The sequence below is a fragment of the Astyanax mexicanus genome, chromosome 8 (assembly GCF_023375975.1).
Source record: "Astyanax mexicanus isolate ESR-SI-001 chromosome 8, AstMex3_surface, whole genome shotgun sequence".
NCBI lineage: Eukaryota > Metazoa > Chordata > Actinopteri > Characiformes > Acestrorhamphidae > Astyanax > Astyanax mexicanus.
The window spans coordinates 58,444,965-58,468,796 of NC_064415.1; the positions used below are offsets into that span (position 1 = coordinate 58,444,965).

At 39.2% G+C, this 23,832-nt stretch overlaps 1 protein-coding gene across 4 annotated transcripts in view; it reads right to left on the reverse strand.

Moving 5' to 3' along the window:
• The window catches only part of tnr (tenascin R (restrictin, janusin)), a 164,591-nt gene that overhangs the window by 65,039 nt on the left and 75,720 nt on the right, over window positions 1-23,832 (reverse strand). For all 4 annotated transcript variants that reach the window (XM_022677745.2, XM_022677746.2, XM_022677747.2 and 1 more), the window contains one exon: window positions 4,637-4,716. The gene's annotated coding sequence lies outside the window, so the exon portion shown is untranslated. The remainder of the gene's footprint in view (window positions 1-4,636; window positions 4,717-23,832) is intronic.

Below are 23,832 nucleotides of genomic sequence, written 5' to 3' on the forward strand. Positions count from 1 at the left end.
CAATGTTTGAAATGGTAAAATATGAAGGCGACACTTTTTCTGTGGACTGACAAGATGAAAGTGGATCTTTTTGGAAGGTGTGTGTCCCATTACATCTGGCACAAAACTACTGTATTTTTCGTACCATGAGGTGCACTTAAAATACTTTAATTTTCCCCAAAAATCATCATCAGAGCTCCTTATGTATGAATTCTATCAGTCAGGTATTAAGGAGCAGTAAAGTCACTCCACTGAAGAACAGAGTTATACAGGAGTTTCAGTTTAGTTCTCCAGAAGCATTAGCATTACCCGCTAATCGTGGTAGCCATTCAGCCAATCAGAGATGAGTATATCAGACTGTAGACTGCATATTTATCATGTTAAAACAAGCTATGTGGAACAAAATGCTAGCTAATATCGCCCTGCATTACCAGAACACTCAGGGTTCCTCAGTGTAGCGCTGACGGGCGACAATTAGGTGACAATTAGCCGCTAATGCTAATGCTCCAGTCTTAGTGGAAATCTGGATATTCTAAGCTTACTGTAAATAAACAGAAGCTCTTTACTCACCCAAATAAACAGTTTTCAGGAGAGAAATCTGTGTAGATTATCATCCAGCACTCGTTTGGCTTGTCTGACTCGTCTGAAAATGTTCTTTTTAAGAATTACAGTTTGGTTTACTTTACTTAGCTTAGCTTTACAGTGCTAAGACCTGCTAAATTAGAAGGGAAACACCAAGTGCCGTCTAAAACGCACCTCATAATCCAGTGCGTCTTATGTATGACACTAGACCAGAAAACAGACGTTTATTGATAGTGCACCTTATAGTGCAAAAAATAAGGAAACACAATTTTAGAATAAGAACTGCAAGAATATTACTGAAAGTCAAACAAGGAGGTGGTAGTGTGGAAAAAACTTGAATTCTCCTCTCTACCAGAAAATCCTGTAAGAGAATATTTGTTCATCATTTTGTGACCTTAAACTCAAGCGTACTTGGGTTCTGCAGCAGGACAGTGACCCGAAACACAAAGGCAGGTCCACCTATTTTTAAAACGTTTCTAATTGTTGTCCGTCTCACTGCCTCGCAGTGCTGTTAGCCAATCAGAGGAGATATGTTTGCATGTATGAATATTCATGAGCATGAGCAGAAATCCTTTCGCGCCCACTCCTCCACTAGACTAAAGCAGGGTTATACTGGATCACCGAAATACCTCTGTACTTTTATGCAGGTAAATATATATATGTATATATGTATATATATATAGGTAGGAGTTTTTGAGTAAAGGTGTGGGGTTTTTTGGAGATTGCAGTGACTGTGTTATCAGTAATGATACCACGTCAACCCCCCCTCGCTCTAATCTTTTTACACCACTGCATATAAAAATGCTCCTCAGCCACAGATCAAACTGATCAATCTGTCAGAGCAAACGTTTGACAGAAGCCGTAATAATACCCCCCTCCCTGTGGTGCAGGTACTCAGACCACCTCCCAGTGTGTGTTCTCTCACTCGTCCTCCATCTCTCTGCAAGCCTTTTACCTTTCATCTTCCTCTATTGCAGCTTTCACTCTGTCTCTCTCTCTCTCTCTGTCTCTTTTTGTAGGTCTGCGACTGACAGCTATTGTTCTGCCTTTCATAAAAATAACGTTCAGAAATCCCTCTGTTCTCAAAAGCCAAAGACGAGGCCTTAAAACCAGAAACAGCACACACACACACACACACACACACACACACACACCTCCAGCAGCTCCACACTCAGAGTCAGGTGGAGTATAGAGTCTATAGTCTCTGTTATATTCAGATTAACAATGGCTCTGTGTTTATTGTATTAATATACATTTTCTGCAGTGCCTATACTAAGAGAAGGTCGGCCAGGGGAAACGACTACACACTGAGGGTGACTGACGACAAATGCTGTATGCAAATACAGTCCATACAGTGTAGAGGGTAATTAATAGTTAATCTGCTCTTAAAACAATAAATACAGTGTTTTATTTTTGACTCTTTAAGGAATCTTTAAATCCACAAGTAAATTTGGATTATTTTGGTGATTAAGTTTTTGAGTTGTGTTCGTTCACTCATTTATTGTGATTAATGAATGGTCATGTAAAGAGAATATATATATATGAAGAAAATATGTTATAATGTGTACAGTATATATGTACAGAGGGAGGTTGAGCGGATAAAGTGTCTTATCTTGTCTTGTCATGTCAAAAACATCTCTAGCAGCTTCATACTAAAGATACCTTGCCTTGTCGTTTCAGCTCAGGTTAAGTCTTGTTGTGTCTTATCGGGTCTTGTCATGTCGTGTCGTGTCTTGTCGGCTCTTGTCTTGATGTGTCGCATCATGTCAAAAACATCTCCAGTAGCTATACATCAAGGCCACCAAAGCTTGTTGGGTCTTGTCATGTCTTGTCATGTTTTGTCTTGTCTTGTTTTGTCGGGTCTTGCCTTATTTTGTTGTGTTGCGTTGTGTTGTGTTTTGCCTTGTCCTGTCTTGTCATATTGGGTCTTGCTTTGTTGTGTTGTGTCATGTCAACTCGGGTGAGGTCTTGTCATGTTGTGTTGTGTCTATTCTTGTCATGACTTGTCTTGTCATATCGTGTTTTTGTCTTGTCCTGACCTGTCATGTCTTGTGTTGTGTCTTGTGTCATGCTGGGTCTTGTCATGTCTTGTCAGGCTTTTTATGTTGTGTTGTGTCCTGTCTTATCTTGTCTTCCCATCTCGTCTTATCTCTTACTGTCTCGTATTGTATGTTTTATAACTGATCATTAATGATTTTTAAGGCATTTACAACCTAATTAGGAACCATTAATAAACTAATTGTAAACCATTTATAAACCCTTTATAAAGGTAGTCTTATTTTAAAGTGATACCAATGTCTGTAACTGTGTACTAGTTTACAGACCTGTGGATAATAAAGGGTTAATAAACGTGATGTTAATGACGCATCATCAGCGCAGTATTAAACCTGCAGCGCTGCAGCAGCAGTGAGGACACCGAGTATCATTGATTAGAGGCAGAAGATCAAAGGCTTCCAGCACTGTCGCCTCATCCTTCCTCACTCCCACCGTCATTAAGAGCGGCTCTCAGAGCTTCATTAAGATGTTGATGGTGTCGGGCCACTCAGCCACGCCCCCACACACACATAAACACACATAAACACACACACACTGAAAACTGAGCAGTGTGTGTAAATACACACCACTCAAGACGGGTATTAGGACATCACGTCGCTATCTTCCACCCCACCAGCAGTCTATTTTCTTTCCTATCTTCCTCCTGTCTGGTTTAAACAGCAGAATATATTCTGAATATATCTACACTGATGGGTGTGGTGTTCTGGAAATGAGGTGTGTTCAGGTACATTTCTGGAGTTTTGCTTGTTTATCTTGGTAACAAAAAACACAGGAGCTCCACTGACTGATTAAAACCCAGACAACAGTCAGAAGTCAGATGTTTATCGCTATCTTGGCAACAAAGAGCTTTTACATCAACAATAATAGAACAGAATACTTAATAAAATAACATTTCCTCTGTTGAAGAAAGAGTTCGTTGGACACGTCCAGGTAGCTGCACCGTTAAAATAGCAATCCAGAGTCAGAGTCAGAGCTCACCTGACTCTTAAAAAGAATGATAAGCTCTTAAAGTGACACACTGATGGTTTATTATTTCACGTTACACCCGAATATAACCACACCCATGATTAATTGTGATTGTACTTATCCCATCGTTACGATAGCAAAGACACACTGCCACGCCCTAAATCAAGCTGCATGGTGCACAATTGACGCTTCGCCTATAGATCACTTAAATTGAGCCCCAACTCTTGATTGTAAGATTACTCTCTATATATATCTTATCTGTATCTATATTTATTTTCTATTTGAATCATATCTTGTTATTTTTCTTGATCAGTCAGTTATTTTAAAGCATTTCACTCTGAATTGTAAGTTTTTTATGACTATATGTGACAAATAAAACTCTGAACTCTGAATTTAAACCCAGAGTCTCTGATCTCTGAAGAGAGGCTGAGCCGGTGCCTCTTCTCTATGTGATGTTCAGAGCATTAAAACAGAAAAAAAACTGTTTACTTTAAATAAGCATTAGAAAAATACATCTATTTACAGAATTTTGCTTCAAAACCTCACCCCAGCCTGGGGTTATGTTTTCCCTGGAAGATAAGCATCAAAAATGTTTTGAAGGGAGAAAAATCAGCAGTAATGTCTGGGATGCAGCAGAAGAGTGGAGAGTTCCACGCCTTTCAATTTATAAAAACACAGATTTTATTTTCCCTTTTAGGCATGGGGGCCGTCAGGAGCATTTTTAATGTGTTTTATGTCATTAAACATAAAATCTTTAATGAATTAGATGCAATTGCATGCATGCTAATATACTTTTAACATGTTAAACGCCTAATTTTACCTACTAAAGAGACTTAATTCAGTTATTCAGCTACTATTTTAGAGTCAGCAGCTCTAACTCTGTGCAGCTCACTGTAAATACAATATAAAATACTTTGGCATATTAGCTTACAAGCGCTTATATACAGTGCTTATACAGCACTTATACAGCGTTTATAATGGGAGTAAAGATATTTAGGTTAGATGGTGCTCATGTATCTTTAATGAGGAGGAGATCACTCTGCTTTGATCTTACCTTCAGAAAAGAGCCAATAGGAGTCCTCCCTCTCTTCTTCAGCAGTTTAACCTCCCAGGAGGAGAGTTAGCATTTAGCACCTGAAGAAATAAAAGGAAACGCTTCAGTTTACACGCAGAGCTCCATTTATACACGTCTTCTGATAGCGTGATTCATCTATCTGCTTCATCAGAGCTTCATCCCTGCTAGTGTTTAATACCCCCCCCCCATCCCCCCCCCACCCCCCACGGCTCCGGCAGCGTGAAGATACACCGTTATCAGTAAGGAAAGACCTCAGGGACGAACACAGATAACAGAGAACGTTAGCATAACGTTTAGCAAAGGGTTTAAACAGTTCCAGAAGGAGAAGGTTAGCCTATAATGTTCCAGAAACTTTCTGAAAACATAGTTGACATAATGCGACATAAGGTTTTAGAATTAGAATGAATAAGAATTAAGAATACCTTTCCCGTCGTTACGATAGCTAAGACACACTGACACACCCTAAATCTAGCTGCATGGTGCACAGCTGACAACTAGCCTAAAGATCACTAAAATCAGGTCCTGAGTGTTTCTAAAACTACTGATTCTCTGCGTTTTTCAGCTTCAAGTCTCCTGAGATCTTTCAGAGTGATGCTGGTAGAGATAAAACTCGGGGGATCAGCAGATCTACAGACAGAAACAGCTTTTCTGATGCGAGAGGTCGTCTTTAAAAGGTCAGATTTCTGGTTTCAGCTGACAGAAAGGTTAAAGAACGCTGTAAAAACTGATGAGTTAACTCAACTCAAATGGCTTTGTTACACCTTACAGCCCATATCTGTAGTGTTTCTTGTGTTCTTTCTTGTGTTCGTTTCGTTTCTGTCTTGTCTCTGCCTTAGCCCCACCCTATCATTAATGTTCCCGCCTACTAGTTATCTTCCCCAGGTGTTCCTTGTCATCATCTGTGTTTTCATGAGTGTTTTCCATTGTTCTCTGTTACTCATTTTTTACTCACAGTCTTGCTTTATTTGTTTAGATTTTTGTTACTGTGCTGTTTTACTGTTTTAGTACTTTTCGCTTTGTTTCTTTTTTCTATGGCTTCAATTAAAACCAACATTATTTTACATTCTGCCTCAAAGTCTGAGATGTTGCAGGTTTGATGAAACTGATCGCCTTAAACCATAAAAATGTATATGTATTAATATAATTTAACTAAAATAATTTTGAGCTTGAATAACACACTGGACTGAGTACGACTTGTTCAGTAAATGAAGTCAACTCAATTTATTCTATTACTCTATAGATAGATAGATAGATAGATACTTTATTGATCCCCGAGGGGAAATTCTATACTCTTATTCTATTAGATGACATTTTCTTTAGGTATCATTATAGAGATGAATACACAGTCAGTGTGTGTGCAGTGTGTGTGCAGTGTGTGTGCAGTGTGTGTGCAGTGTGTATATTGTTATGCCATGAGGAAACTTTCAAATGCAAATTGAGCATCATCCAGAGCAGAATACAGAAAACCAGCTGAGAAAAAAAAAACTGCTGTATTTGCAGAAACCAGCCGCTGAACAAATGAATACACACATTTATAACAAACAAACAAACAAACAAATAACACAGATAAAGCAGAGAACAACTGCCCTCATCTCTATTAAACTCCCTCACTAACCGACGCAGCAATAACTGCAAAATATATTCACATATTTTATAACAGACCATAAAAATACAATTTAATGCATTTTAAATCTACTCTCTTTATTATTCAGTTAAATACAGGAAATGCCAGTAGTGGTTTTGTTTTTTTTATACTCAGTACTGCACTAAGAATATGCAGCATCCTCCGAGCAGCATCCTCTGTGTAATGTCCTGTAAGCACTGTCCTGTATCTGGCATCTTGTAGGTGGTGTCTTCTATGTGGCATCCTCTAGGTAATGTCCTGTAAGTGGTGTCCTGTGGGCACTGTCTTGTGGGCAGCATCCTGTAGGTGGCATCCTCTAGGCACTATCCTGTAGGTGATGTCCTGTAAGCACTGTCCTGTGTGCAGCATTCCTTTAGGCACTGTCCTGTAGGTGGCATCCTGTAAGTACTGTACTCTGGGCAGCATCCTGTAGGCACTGTCTTGTAGGTAGCATTCTGTAAGCACTGTCCTGTAGGTGACATCCTGAAAGTGGTGTCCTGTGGGCAGAATCCTGTAGGCACTGTCCTGTAGGAGGCATCCTGTAGGTACTGTACTGTGGGCAGCATCCTGTAGGCACTGTCTTGTAGGTAGCATTCTGTAAGCACTGTCTTGTAGGTGGCATCTTGTAGTCGCCACCCTGTAGGCACTGTCTTGTAGGTGGCATCCTCTAGGCACTATCCTGTAGGTGATGTCCTGTAAGCACTGTCCTGTGTGCAGCATTCCTTTAGGCACTGTTCTGTAGGTGGCATCCTATAAGTGGTGTCCTGTGGGCAGAATCCTCTAAGCACTGTCCTGTAGGTGGCATCCTGTAAGTTCTGTACTCTGGGCAGCATCCTGTAGGCACTGTCTTGTAGGTAGCATTCTGTAAGCACTGTCCTGTAGGTGACATCCTGAAAGTGGTGTCCTGTGGGCAGAATCCTGTAGGCACTGTCCTGTAGGAGGCATCCTGTAGGTACTGTACTGTGGGCAGCATCCTGTAGGCACTGTCTTGTAGGTAGCATTCTGTAAGCACTGTCTTGTAGGTGGCATCTTGTAGTCGCCACCCTGTAGGCACTGTCTTGTAGGTGGCATCCTCTAGGCACTATCCTGTAGGTGATGTCCTGTAAGCACTGTTCTGTGGGCAGCATTCCTTTAGGCACTGTCTTGTAGATGACATCCTGTAAGTGGTGTCCTGAAGGTGGCATCCTCTAGGCACTAACCTGTAGGTGGCATCCTGTAAGTGGTGTCCTATGGGCAGCATCCTGTAGGCACTGTCTTGTAGGCGAAGTCCTGTGGGCAGGATGGAACTACGTCAAAATAAAAGTTGGTTTTATAAAGTGTTTATCTCATTATAACCAGATGTACTTTTAAATTTAGATGAATGGAGCTCAGTTCAGACACTGCTTTTAACTCTTGAAGCTGTTAAAGGGCCAAAATCTCAAAAAGCTATTTTTCTATAGTGAGGAGGAGGAATGGGGGTGAGACGGGTTTTCTGTGACAGGTGATAAATGGTCACGGTGAGGGAATCTATCTGCTGCATCAACACATCGGAAATGGGACCTCAGAAAGATAACAAATTACACAGACTCTGTGTGAGTTTCAGTGTTTCACAGAATTCCAGAGCACATTTCTTCCCATACTTCCTGTCCTGGTCTGGAAATGAGGTGTGTTCAGGTACTTTTCTGGAGTTTTGCTTGTTTATCTTGGTAACAGAAAACAGAGGAGCTCCACTGACTGATTAAAACCCTGACAACAGTCAACAGCCAAACGCTCATTGCTGTCATTGCAACACATTAAAATAGCAATCTGCCAAAGTCAGAGCTCACCTGACTCTTAAAGGGAATGATGAACAAGAGACAATCTGATTGGTTTATTTCATCTTATGATTTTGTGCACAATTAAGAGAGTTAAAACATGCCATTTGCTTTGCGTTTTGAGCAGCGCAATGTGTACTTTTCCTGTCGTTATGAAAGCAAAGACACACTGACACTTGTTGGATTAGTTTGCTAATGCAGCTGCAGGTGGAACTTAGGAATATGCAGGTTTATTTTCTGAGATATTCAAAGAAAATCAACTGCAGCACAAAAATAGATTATAAAAACAATTAAAAGCAAATAGTCTTTAGTGCTAAATGGCTTTTATGTTGAATATCTGGCAACCTAAAGACAGATCATTGTCCTAATTGTCCTCACCAGTGTGATAATGGTCTGAAATGGACTTATGATTCTGTTTTCTGAAGGTCAGTGTGATGATTAATCAGTAATATGATGTGATAGAAGATGAGAGCAGTTAAAATATAAAATTATTCAGATATTATTCAGTGTGATTTTACACAGCTCTGGAAATCACTCTGAACTCTGCAGGTATTTCAGAAACCCTCCTGATCCGATGCTGAATAATGAGAGACGGCAGCGTCTAGACCGGCCCAGGCGGCGTGTTGCCGTTTATATTTTCACATAATTGGTCCAGCAGTGCATGCTGGGATATCCAAACACCTGCATGTTGTTTTGAAGCCTTTTCTTTTCTCGTTGCATCAGTACAGTATTATCTCCTTATCTCCTTTATTATTATAATTATTATCATTATTATCATAATTTCCTTACAATAAAACAGCTCTGCTGATCATATATATATATATATATATATATATATATATATATATATATATATATATATATATATATATATATGCTGCCCACAGGACTTTGTCTACAGGACTGTGAAGGAGCTCTGGCAGCTCATTTACGGGAAAAGCAATGTTATTTTATTTAATATTCTGTTTATTGTTGATGTAAAAGTTATTTGTTGCCAAGATAGCAATGAATGGCAGAAATTTGTAAGCACATCTCTGAGTTTCGTCTCCTCGCGTTTAATAAAATAAATAAATAAATCAATTTGTCCACTGCCGTGCACCGTAATTACTGTACACTTTGTGTGCATGCATTTCCACGGAGATTTACGTAAAAAAAAAAACACAACTGAGTGGAAATAGAGGAGCTACTGAACACCGCGACGATGTCATGTGACAGATGCAGGAGTTTTATCACGTTTTACTGAATCCCCCTGAGAAACAAATCTCTTAAACATCATTACAATAAATTCAGTGGCTGTAGCGTCAGCGCTGTATGCAGAGAGCGAATGGGGCATATTTTAAACCCCAGAGCGTCGCAATTCGTCTTTATTCGGGAGGCAGCATCACCAATAAGCTCGCCCAAAGCTGAACTGCTAAAATCTCATAAACCGCTTTCAGAAATGAAAGCCACCCCGAGAACTAATATTAATGACTGTGAAAAATGACCAATTTTATGTTAATGAAAATTACTATTTCTGAAAGCATAAATTATTTTGTGCAGAAATCGTTTCCATGATAAATGGGGCTATTCAATTTATAAATTAAAAGATGATTAATTGCTTGTCGTGGAAATAAAGGCAGTGAGCCCACTGTGCACGCTGGGTTAATTGTAAAGGGGGGGGGGGGTGGGTCGTCTTCTGCTCAGGACTATGAATCCATAAGCTTTAATAGGCTTCATTTTATGATGTACAGGCAGCGTTCGTACGTACACACACACACACACACACACACACACACACACTCCGAATGCTGTAATTCGTTAACAGCATAAACCGTCCTTAAAACTGTACAATCAGCTCAAGGACATTTTTATCTAAACACATAAAGACTAGAAATCTAAACACTGAAGTTAATGCACATAAAGAAAAACGCAATTAAACAAATGATAACGATGATTAAAAACAAACAAACAAACAAACAAATGTACAAATTGTATAAAATCCCCAATAAGTAGCTTTAGCGTTAGCAGTGAGAATCTCAAAGTCTCAGTGTTTGAGGATTTTCTTTAACCCTGCAGCCAGAGAATCTCAGAAAGCTCTTTATAAAACTACTTTAGAAGTGTTTTAATCTGCTTAATAAACAGACAGACTGAGCTAATTTTATAAATCTGACTTTATAAGAGTTTTCATGCATTTAAACTTTGGTCACTGCATTACTTCATGTGTTTATTACATTATCTAATCTAATCTATATTAGTTCTTATGTTCTATTCTGCCGCAGTTCAAGTAAGAGAAGGCAAGGCGAGTTTACTTGTATAAACCCTTTTTTATACACAGTATAAGTACAAGTACAAGTTTGTCATAAATAAAAATATGTATCTGTGCCAGAAAATGTAAAAATATGCCAAAATATATTTGGCTGTTTATATTCTTACTATATTCTTGTTTTAAACTTACTGAAACTGTGTTTTTCCATTCGTTAAGCACATATAAAACTCTCGTGCATTGCTTTGAAACATTTCTCCCAAATTCCAAATAAAAATATTCTCATTTAGAGCATTTATTTACAGAAAATGAGAAATGACTAAAATGACAAAAAAATAAGATGCAGAGCTTGCAGCCGCTGGTTCCTGTTTTTTTAATCATGCTTTTGGATAACTTTATGCTGCTTTACTCCTGGTGCAAAAATTCAAGCAGTTCAGTTTGGTGGTTTGATGGTTTGTGATCAGAGGTTTTAAATTTGGTAAAATCAAAGAAACTCATCATTTTTAAGCGCTCTAAAAAAATTTCCCAGACCTGTATTTCACCCTGTGAGTAAAGTAAAATTAAGTAAATTATCCAAATCTTAACTAAAATGCATTTGTTAATAATACACCACCCACTTCATTTTTAAGAAAATTGATTTGCATGCTTTTTTTCCTTTTTAAAAGTAGGGTAAACTAATTTAATTTTACAGTATAAGAACCTAAAGCCCACGCATTGAAAACAGGCCCAGAAAAAGCATCTTAGTGATGTTTAACTGTGGGGAAAAGACTCATTCAGTGGAGTAGCTCATACGCATGTGTTCATCAAAGAGAAATTGCAGTGCTATCTTTAGCAGGAGCTACAAAAGAAGGAAGATTACTCTTTTCAGAAGCTGCAGCTTAAAGCCTCGGGACCTTTTCCAGGGTTTTTATTCTCGGCGTTTCTCTGCGTTTCTCCGATTTTCTCGCATCGTTCCTGTAAAACACAGGGCTGCGGAGGATCCAGCGAGCGGCGGGTGAAGCTGACGCCGTGAGAAAACGCTGAGAGACAAAACAAACCAATGCTAATAATGCACCTGTAACTCCGCGTGAGATTCAGTCCATTAGCAGAACAACACAATAGACTTGTGACCGGAAGCCCTGTGTTCCTCCTCTCTGCTTTTAAAAAAGAGAAAAGTGCTCCTATTAGACGCAGAAGAAAAGCCTGGACAGATGGAGTGATGCGCTGTGGGCTTTAAGAGTCTTATTAAAAGTGTTTTAATGGCTCTGCGGCTCGCGGCTAAAGCTACTGGTCTGAGCAGGGAGGTCAGAGAGGTTCAGCACGTGGGTTTCTTCCTCACCGCAGTCTTCAAAAGTCAACAAGCATTTTATTTTATTACCTGGCTGATTCTGGAACAACGAGAGCTGTAATCTCTTTAAGAAGAGAAGATGCTGCTCTTCTTTATCAAATGCATGAGGGCGTTTTCACACCAGCACCATTTGGTTCGGTTAAAACAGACTCTGATTGGTTTGATTGTGCAGAAGTGAAAACAGCAATCAGTTCGGATTAAAAGAACCAGACCGAGACTAGCTAGTGGAGGTGATCCGGTCACGATTCGACACAGCTATCAAATATATGGCTTTTATTTGAGCTAAACTTCTAATAAAAAGCAGTTTAATCTGATATATTAGACAGATTATGAACAGCTATGAACAAACGCTGTCTCTGCTGCTGCTCCGTGCTGTTTACACACTGAGCATGCAGTATGCGCTGCGTTCACTGCTCACTCATCTTTTGCTGCACGTCCCATTAAAAACATCAGTGTTCAGTGTTAAAGCACAGATATACATGCTGGAACACTGAATCTTCTCACTATATATTTACTTGTATATTTTTTATTTAACCCCGTGCCGGGCGGCTCCGACAATTCAAGACACAATGTGCTCGTGTGGTCTATTAGTGCGCTTTTTGGTGCATTTAGGTTTCTGCCTGTGTGAAAACAAACCAAACCAAACCAAACAGAGGGAGAAATGCTTCAAGTAAACAAACTCAACAAATAATCCGGACCATAGAAACTTTCACAACTAGAGTTGGCAAAAACTGACAAATATGAAAATCAAGAGATTTTTTAAAGATTTTTTAAACCGGATTTTTAAACTTTAATTATTATTATTATTTATTCTGTTTGTGAAAAAGCTGAAATTAAAAACTTTGATAGATGAAAATTTGGATAGATAATTTGAAAACCTATTTCTTCTTTACTGTACTGAAAGGAAAGAAAAATGTTTATAAGTTTTATACTCACTTTTCTATCTGTGAATTTAGATTAATACTGCTAAACATGGTCAGAAAATTTAATTAATAAATGCTACACTGACCGTTTATAACCAATCAGATCCTATATTCTCCTCCTCTTTAACTCTTTTTAAAATCTTTTGATAAACAGAGATAATGGAACTGTGGTATAATGACAATCGCAATAATGCTCTGGAGGTTCGTGCTATAACCTGTAATAATGCTTAAATATACGGAATACAGTGTAACACACATATGAACCTGAGTTCAGACTCTGTTCTTAACTTTCAGGTGTGAAAGTTAGGAGAACTACACCTCATTTACATGACAGACAAGTGATGATATGTGAGGTGAAAGATGTAGAGATAAAAAGCGTAAACCCTGGCCGTGTTCCAGCAGGGTTATCTGACAGGCTTCCTCTCGCGCTCTGACTCTAATTATGGCTGGAGGTGTGTGCAGGTGAGAGAGGGCTAGACATGGATTTTCCTGCTGCTCGCGCAAATCAGGAGAGCGTGAGAGCGAGAGGAACTCTGCAATCCCGGTCAATCCCTCCTGAGCTCCAACCGGTGATGGATCGCCATTAAAGATGAGGAGAAAAGACTTATACCCCAGAAAAGGAGAAGAAGAGCTTCAGAAAACTGCGATTAGCATCCGAGGTCAGATCCTATCATATACTGTACAGCAAAAAAAAAAAAACACATTTTAATGATGCTATTCTCAGGTTCAGACTTATTTAATATTTATACTTTAATTTATTTAATTTAATTTTATTTAATTATTTATACTTATATTGCTAGATGCAGTTTTTCGTGAGCAGGTTTTACAGCCGACAGCCAGGTTCACCCTGTTACAGACTGTTAGACATGCATGGCCTGCAGACTGCTGGGGGGCAGAGAGGCGGGGCCACCGCTGAATGCTAATTAAAAACAGAGATGGTGGCAGTAAATGTGTCAGGTTGTCCAATCAGATCCATCAGAACCTCAAGTTTTACCTGTGTTCTGCAGAAAGCAGCTTCTAGACTGGATTGATTTTAACTGTACTTCTTACAGCGTTTTCAGAGCTGGGTGAGTACTTTTGATAATGATAATGGATTGAGCATTTACTGTGGACCTCTACCTCACTCTACCTCACTCTACCTCACTCTACTTCACTCTACCTCACTCTACCTCACACTATCTTAATCTATCCTCAATCTGTCCTCAATCTGTCCTCAAATCTATCTTCAATCTATCCTCGATCTATCTCCAATTTCAGATCACTATATCCTTAATCTATTCTCAATCTGCTCTCAATCTATCCTCAATCTGTCCTCAATCTAACTTCAATCTATCCTCAATCTATTCTCAATCTATTCTCAATCTATTCTCAATCTACCCTCAATATGTGCTCAATCTATCATCAATCTTTCCTCAATCTATCCTCAATCTATCCTCAATCTAACTTCAATCTATCCTCAATCTATTCTCAATCTATTCTCAATCTATCCTCAATCTACCCTCAATATGTGCTCAATCTATCATCAATCTTTCCCCAATCTATCCTCAATCTGTGCTTAATCTAACCTCAATTTGTACTCAATCTATCCTCAATGTATCTTCAATTTGCGATCACTATATACTAAATCTATACTCAATCTGCCCTCAATCTATCCTCAATCAATCCTTAATCTATCCTCAATCTATCCTCAATATATCCTCAATCTGCGCCTAATTTATCCTCAATCTGTGCTTAATCTATCCTCAATCTATCCTTAATTTTTGCTCAATCTACTCTCACTCTATCCTCAATCGATCCTCACTATGTCCTCAATCTGTACTTAATCTATCTTTAATCTGAGATCTCTATATCCTTAATCTATTCTCAATCCATCCTCAATCTGTGCTCAATCTGTGTTCACTCTACCCTCACTCTACCTCACTTGTCCTCGATCTACGTTGCACTATTACAGCGTGTCCCAAGTCAGACTGCATATTATTTGATTGGACTTTTTTAAATGTCAGCAAAATGAAATTAAGGACGTGAATAAGATGAGTAAGATGTCAACAGTAAGAGTCTGTTACTGTATGAACTCCCTAAGCTCCTGTTGTCATCGTGGCTGCCTGTAGCCAAAGTGAGACCGGTATGAATTCCTCTGGGTAACTGCAGTCATTTTAATACACATTCAGTAACTCATAAATAATCTGTTGGTTTTATAACACAGAGAAAAATCTGCTGTCAGAATCTGTCATTAATCTGACAGGATAACACAAGGTTGCTTTCTCTGAAAAAAAAAAAAAGAGCCTGGCGTAAACTAATCTTTACTAATCTAACAGAGACACAAGCCCCATTTTAGCATTCTATACGCAAGCTGTCAATCGTGCACTGCACAGCTCGCTTGATTTGGGGCATGTCAGTGTGTCTTTGCTGTCGTAACAATGGGAAAAGTACACCCGTCGAAACACAAAGCAAAAGGCATGTACAATACTCTTAATTAATCATGGGTGTGTTTAATTTTGGGCGTAGCGTGCAATAAATCAGAGTGTCTCTTTCTTATTCATCATTCTCTTTAAGAGTAGGTCAGGTGAGCTCTGACTTTGGGGGATTGCTATTTTAGCGGTGCAGCCACCTGGACGTGTCTTAATGCTTCTCAATAGCATTAAAGCAGTAATTCAATTGATCATATTAATCAATTACCCTCCCATCTCTACTTTACACCCTAACCTACGATCCAGCTTACGTTCAGCTGCTGCAAGCGGCCGCTGATCCGTGTCTGGTATCTTAGTTATGGTCGGAGCTTTATGAACACATCTTATAATCCTGTGATCCTGTGATCCTGTGATATGTTATTTTCTGTCTTCATTTGAAGACCCTGAAAAAGCGTCCGGCCCCAAGGTCTCTGCGGCTTGGCACGGCCGTGGCCCGCTGTGATAAATGATGCGTTCAGTCCCTCTATTTGCTGTTGTCCACTTTGACGAATGGGACACGTCCCCTCTGCATGTCTCTGACAGGGACAGCGCGAGAGAGAGCGAGCCAATCACACCAATTACCATCTGCTCAGTTCTCACGTGTGAAAACGAGGTGAGTGGGTGGGCCGGCGGTTCTGATGGACCCTCAGAGACATCGCAAAACAGAACCAGATTAAACCCAGCGGAGAGTAACGCCGGCTCAGAGAAATAAAAAAGATAGATAGATACATAGATAGATAGATAGATAGATAGATAGATAGATAGATAGATAGATAGATAGATAGATAGATAGATAGATAGATAGATAGATAGATAGATAGACAGATAGATAGATCGTTGGCTTGGCTGAATGGATGGATAGACATAGACAGACAAATAGATAAACAGATGGACAGACAAACAGATAGACAGTTTACCTCAGACAACAGACAGAGAGACAGATAGATACATAGACGCATGGACGGATGGACGAACTGGACGGACGAACAGACAGACAGATAGATAAACAGATGGACAAAAAGAAAGACAAACAGACCAACGGACAGATGGAAAGTTATATAAATAAATAGCTGAACAGAAAGACAGATAAACAGACAGATGAACGGACAGACAGACAGACAGATAGATAAACAGATGGACAGATGGACAAAAACACACAAACAGATGGAAGGGCAGGTAGATAGATAGATAGATAGCTAGATAGATAGATAGATAGATAGATAGATAGATAGATAGATAGATAGATAGATAGATAGATAGATAGATAGATAGATAGATAGATAGATAGATAGATAGATAGAAATATTACAAGTCATGTTTATAATGCTTTATTAATGCTTTATAACATGTTATAAGCTTTATTAATGCTTTATAACATGTTATAAGTCTGTATATAAAGTCTAACATGGGCTAACATTTATATCCTGTGTGTGAAACTGATCTGTTTTGTCTTTATAACTAAAAAGAATCAAAGCAAAAAGACATAAGTGATTTATATTTATATTCAGTGTATATTTCTTCAGTATAGGAGCCGATATGATCACGTTTTTACTGCAGCTTTTTTATCCTCAGTCTGTAATTGATTCCCGTGTTCATTCCTCAGGGTTGGGGTAATTTCTGGAGGCTGTTTGATAATGGGAAGGTTAACACTGAGACTCAGTAACTCAGTAAAATAATATTGTCTTCCTGCGGGGAAGGTCATATCTCCACGCTGTTATCATCTCTTCATTAAAGACTGAATAATGTCCAGCTGATGATGATGATGAGATTATATTTGCATCTGCAAATTAATTCCAGTCACTTCTACTGACCGGAGGCGGTGTCAGCTTTCTAGGAATTACAAATCTGTTTATACACTGTGATCACAGGGAGCCTGGACCAGAGCTCAGGATCATCTATCATGTGAGGAATACATTATTCTAGTGTTTGGAATGTAGATGTTGGGGATGTTGGGGATGTTGGGGATAGTATGTTAACTGGATAGACGAGTGGAACGATGCTAAAATGTAACAAAATCCCCTGATTTTAGTTGACTCCACCCTCAAACAGCTTGAACTTGAAAAACGTTTTTAAATAAGTAAAACTGTACCTGTCTATACCTGTACCTATCTTACTTATTCTTAACTTTTATTTCTTCCCTTAGTTCCTTATTTTCTTTTTATTTCGTCATTAATTTATTATTTTAATTGTTTAATAGTTTTTTATTATTGATTTTTAACTTAATTTGAGTAGTTTCTTCTTATCTTTTTGTATTAATCTTATAATCTTTTGAGCTTAATTTCTTAATTAAAGCAAAATTTTTAAAACCTTTTTTATTTTTATTTGTATCTATTATTTTTTTACTTTTGTGTACAGCTATTTTAAAATGTTAAAATGTAGTTGTAGTTATTTTCTTTATCATGTCAATCCCTGTATTTGGAAATGCTCGGCTACATTAAAAATGAGGGTTGCCCTCAATGAACTTCTGAGTCAAAATAAAAGTTAACTGATTGACTGATGTATGGGTTTAGGGGCGGGGCAGGAGGGAGAGCTGATTGGGCTGAGCAGTGTGCCTCTGATAGTGGTTAGGTGCAAACGGTTGGATTTCAGCAGGGGGGTGGTATTATTGATTGATTGATTTATTGATTCGCATATTATCAATGTTTATGTACACAGTTGAACATGAGAGGGTGCTGCAGAGACAGAAATTATAAAAGCACAATAAAAGCATTTTTTAAAGGTTAGGAAATGTTTATAATGATTTTAATCAGGACTGGTATGTTTTATTACTTCAAAGAAACTCATTTCAGCTATTAATGGAAATAAATAAGCTTTAGTGTTCAGTGGAAAGTGTGGTTTATGTAAGAAGTGCTGCAGATTTAACCAAAACAAAGCCTGACCACTTCTACCTAAATCTCCATAATAACCCAACTTATCAAACTCTTCAGCCCGAGCCAGACTGCAGTTTGTTGTTTTATTTTTTCTGAATTGCTCCTCTTGTTTTAAGTGCAGTCGAGAGCCAAAACAAAACATACAAACTGCATCTAATTTAACAACTGCTTTCATTTTCTCCTCAGCAGCTAGCCTGACTGCTGTCCAGGGTGCTGAAACCTCAGTCAGTGCTCCTATCAGAATCCGTGAAGTGAACACAGAGTTCTAGGTACGAGAACGAGTATACGTTAAGACTGGTCTTAACTTAAGTTCCCACAGAGTTGACAGGAAGTGAGAATCAGAGTCTCCGCCTCCTCGCTCTGTTCCCTTCAGCTAGACACAGATATCAGCAGCGTTATCTCCAGACCTGCAGCCCAGCGTTTACCCACCAACGGCTGCTGCTGCACCGAGTGGCACTTTGTAAATAAATTAGTCCCTTCGGGGCAGAACTTCGGTTCGGTTTGCAGCCACAACATACGGGTGAAGATCTGACTTTTTGAGGAAAAAGTCAGATCTCACATGGGCCAGACGTGATACTTAACATTGAATTAATCAAGTATTAAATCTTACATGATTGCCGAAGAACGGGCTTATGATTAATACCAGGAAGGCTTTTCCTAAACTAAAATATTCCCTTTAAAATTGTTGTTAAATACTTTACATTTTAAAAACTGCCCTATATACAGTCAACAGAGAAAGCTGTGACTTGTTCTTACAGCCTACAACACTGTGGCCAAGTAAGCACAATATAATACTGTGCAATTCAAGGTAAACACATAAAGGTTAGGCAGCCTGGAGGGAAAGACTACACACTGACGACAAATGAGTGTGTGTGTGTGTTTGTGTGTGTGTGTGTGTGGGGGGGGTTTCAAATTATTCAGACTGTGTTTACAGGAAATAACGAAGTAATGCTAAAAGCTCATTTAATTGGGTTGAAATAACACTGGAACATAACCACGCCATGTCATGATGCCTAGCCCCGGTCTGTCCCAGCTGGCATGCATTGGACTTAATTAGAACTTTAAAACCAAGCAACTAGAGCCTCACTGGACCATCGGGAATGTTTCTTTGATTGTGTTTGGGTGTGGTGGAGGACATATTTACCAAAATAATTTGAAAAAATAGGAACGTTTGAGTTCATTCACTACCTGTGTCCCTATCCCCGAGGGTGCCGTCACAATACAATATGAAATTGTTTATTTTTCTTTATGTAAAACCAGCAGCCACTTAAACCCCTTTTATCAGTGTAATTCTCCTAATCTACGGTACACATCATCTGCTTGGAAACAGTACAGCAAATAAACTTTAGAGAATTTTGAGAGCCAGATCTGTTTGGCTGTAAACCACCTGCTTTACTCAGACGCACCCAAACTAGCGCCGGCATCTGTCAGGAAGAGCTGAGAATTTGCTCAGATTCCCAAACAATCTGCGTAGCTGAACTGCAGCCGCACGAACGCCGGCGTCTGGGCCGGACAGATTTGTCGCCGCTCTGTGTAAAACTAATCCAGGCAGCAGCTCGTTTCTCCTCGTGATTTCCCTGTAGAGTATTTAGTTAATCGTGACTCGCCGTGATTCTGACTGTAGTCTCGTCCTGCTGCTTCAGACTGAGCCTAAACTTCAAAGGAGCATCATATTTATATCCTGCATCCTTTAATAGACTTTAATAGAACTTATTATCATCATAACACACTATGTTTTGTAATATATTTGTTTTGTAGGCTTCCTTGTGAAAAGGAAGTATCCTTAAGAGCATTAAAAGCATGTTACATTATATTAAATTACATTACATTACATTACATTTGGCAGACACTTTTGTCCAAAGCAACTTACAATATTGATGTGCATAGAATTAGGTAAATAATTACTATTTATACTATTTTCTATTTAATATACATGAAAATGCACATTAAATATACTTTCTCTGTATTTGCATAAAATGTATTTCTAAACAATATGCTTTCAATTATACATTGATGCATTGAACAATAATGTTCATTTTACTCAAACATAAACCTATAAATAGTAAAATCAGAGAAACTGATTCAGAAACTGAAGTACTCTCTACATTTTTTTCCAGAGCTGTATATTTATATATACCTTAAATTTACTGAATAGATTCTATAGGTTGTTGTTTATATTAACGTTTAAAATAAAATGTAGAATTCAACAAAAAATACATTAAAATGTTGGTAAAACCTGGTGCCAGTTTATTACTGTAATTTTACAGGATTTTTATTTTAAAGTAAAGGCAGAAGCTAATTTTTTCAGGCTATAAAAACTGATTTCCCTGTAGGGTATTTATTTAATCGTGACTCGCCGTGATTCTGACTGTAGCTCTAGACTGAGCTCCAACTTCATAGGAGGTTTCTCTACATATTTACGCACAATTAGATTTGAGTGGTCTGCTGTCCACCGGGGGGATTTTTGTTTATTTTTTTAACATGAATAAGAGAACATGGAAAGCTCCTTCCTGCTAATCCCTGCCAGTAACACATCTCTCATGTTAATTATGGGATATACTTACAGCGATAGCACTTCAGGGAGAACGGGTTTGTTTGGAAGGTACACAGCTCCTCTGTATTGAAGGGCTCAAAACATCCATTAGATATTCTATTCCCTTTGTACTCATCAGTCTGGATAAATGAAATCTTCACAGCGGATGTGTAATTCTCCTCGCAGTCCGACTGAGCGTTAACTAACAGCTCTCGCTTTAGTTAATTGCGCTGCTCGAGTCGAGTCACAGCGGTACAGCATTTCTCTCAGATTTCTGACGTCTTAATATGTGGCGTGGAAGCATTCTTGGAATTTTCCCAATTTCGCAATAATTCGTTCTATATATGATCTGTTACCTGAGTAGGCAGATGGACTGAAAAGTTCGAGCTGTCAATAAAAAAAAAAAGCTCTAACATATGTCATGCGATTATATGTATACAGATTTCAGTTACTTCCTGGCAATTAACTCCTCCTCAATGCAGTGAAATAAGCTTAATTTAGCTCTTCAGTTTACTTCTCACATTAAATAACTCAATCTGCTGCCATGTATATATATATATATATATATATATATATATATATATATATATATATATATATATATATATATATATATATGTGTGTGTGTATTTATAAATCATAAGCAAACAATCTGACGAGCTATTCATCTGTTATCAACAATTTGCAATACACTTATACAGATTTAATCACTTCTACTTTTTATTCTGATTGAATGTTGTCAGACAAATCAAGAGTGCATAATGATGGCAGTGTCCACATATACCGTATTTTTTGGACTGTAAGGTGCACCTAAAATACTTTTTTACTTTATTCAGGGGCAGAAAAGCCACTCCACTGAAGTACAGCATTATACAGGAGTTTTGTGTAGTTCTCCAACAAGGCTGGAGCAGTATTAGCATTAGCCACTAAGCACTAGCTCTTTCACCATTTAGAGATGAGTATTATTGGACTCGGTAAATGCTAGCCATTGGGCTCAAATTTAAATTTGAGTATTGTTGGACTGTGGTCTGTATGTTTACCATGTTAAAACAATCTAAGCTTGTAGGCGGCATTAGCTGTTAGCCGCTAATGGTAATGCTCCAGTCTTAGTGGAAATCTTTTTTCTTTTTTGCACCTTATAGTGCAAAAAATACGGTACTGATTTCTAATTAGTAAAAACTGTTGTAACTGATTAACTAAGAAAAAAGAGGAACATGTAACTTGTTCTTAGAGCCTACAACAGCCTAAGTGTAGTAAGCCATTAGTTTAAAATCTTACACTTAAGACTTTAAAATTTAGCTGAGGGGAAATGACTATACACTGATGGTAAGTCAAGCCCAGTATGCAAACACATTGTAAAAAATCAGGAGTATATTTATTTTTATCTACAACAGACTCAAACTCAAATCTTGAAGGTTTAGATTATACTTATAATTCACTTTGCTTACAAACTCTACTCTACTCTAACACCTGAAAAGGTAAATCTGGAACACAATGCATGATGATAATGGTAATATTAGAAGTTAGATGCTTTATATCTTTGTAGATTTTCTACAATTATCTTAAAATTAAAACGTAAGAAGTTAATCAGGTTTAGAGTGTAAATAAATACAAGCAAGAGAATGTAAATCACAGCATCTGCTTCCCACCACTGTCTGTTCATCTCTCTCTCTCTCTCTCTCTCTGGGCTGTAGAGATAATAGAGCTTTAGTTGACAAATCCTCTACAGATGTTGAGAGAGAAGGAAGTGACAGACTCAAGGTTTTGGCGAGGAGGCGGAGCCGGCGAGTCGCGGCACACGCTCCGTAATAAAAGCCGAATTCGCTGATGCACATTAAACGTTCAGCATCCGTCACAGGCAGGCAGGGTACGCAGCGCTGAGTTTACACGGACCTGTCACTGTCCATCACCGCCCATCAAGGACACGGATACAGGCCAGCGGGCCGAGACAGGGACCGCGCTTCCCGCCACTAAACGCCGCGATCGGCTCAATCTGTTATCATAAGGCCGACTGGCAGCGCCGAGAGGAGAACTACGCCTGCAGCAGAGTCCCAGAGTCTATTACTGTCAGCATCAGCAGCCATTCACACCCGGCACAACCACCTCCACTGCCACACCACAGCTGCACATCATCACCGCCACACTGCAGCCGGCACAGTGCAAGCGCCACAACCACCAAATCACAAATTACCATGCCACTAGCCTCAGCTGGGACACCACCAAACCACCAAATCACAATCGCAATGCCGTCACAACACAACCACCAGCCTCAGCTGCCACAACCACAACAGCCACGGGACAACCGGCACACTGTATTCGCCATACCATGACAGCCATACCTCAAATGCCATACCACTGCCACAACACAATCGGCACAGCACAATCGGCACGGTGCATCTGCCACACCACAACCACCAGCCACAGTGCAAACCGCCACAATCGCCATGCCACATTCGTCACACCATAACCACCAGCCTCAGCTGCCACAACCACAACTGCCATGGCACAACCAGCACACCGGGGCCGCTGCGCCATAATCTCCACGCCACAACTCAGCAACTCAACACAACCAGCACAGCACAATCGGCATGGTACATCTGCCACACCACTACAGCCAGTCATAGTACAACTGCCACAACCACCACATCACAATCGCCATGCCACATTCTGTGCCACGGCACAACTGGCACACCACAGCCGCTACGCAATAATCTCCACGCCACACCGCATTCACCTTACCATGACTGCCAGACCACTGTCACACCACAACCACGACACTACAGCTACACCTCAGCCACCACACCACAACCGCCATGCCACATTCTGTACCACGGCACAGCCGCCACTCTGTGATGGTCAATAAACATAAAGTATTACACTGTTATCAGAATCTCCCTCAAGGGGGCGCTCCCACTAGTTACTGACAGTAGCCAGGTTCGTTATTCCTGCAGCTGGCAAAATATGAACCTTCAGAAACTTGATCAGGGAAGCCAGAAAATACTGGATTAAATAGTCCTGCATGTACAAATGGTGTAATTTAGCAGCCGGTAGGCTATCAACAAAATATATGGGCAATGCTAATGTTAGCTACCTGCCTGGCAGTCAATGCTAGTTCCACAAACTTTTGTTGTGATCCCCCAATATCTTAAAACAGCCCTGCCAATAATATCTGAAAATGTTTAAAATTCGTAACCAAAACTCATTTCACACATAAAACATCAGATTTCAGGCTTCATATAACATGTAATAGCCTAAACATTCAACATCCACGTCAATACATTTCAGTTTAGCATCCAAAATAATTCCATTCCTAACTTTGCAACCATGAATTATTCTGGGAATGATGCATATGAATGTTCCTTCATGGCTGAATGCATGCCCTATAAAATGTGGTTTCTGTTCATAAATTGATTGCA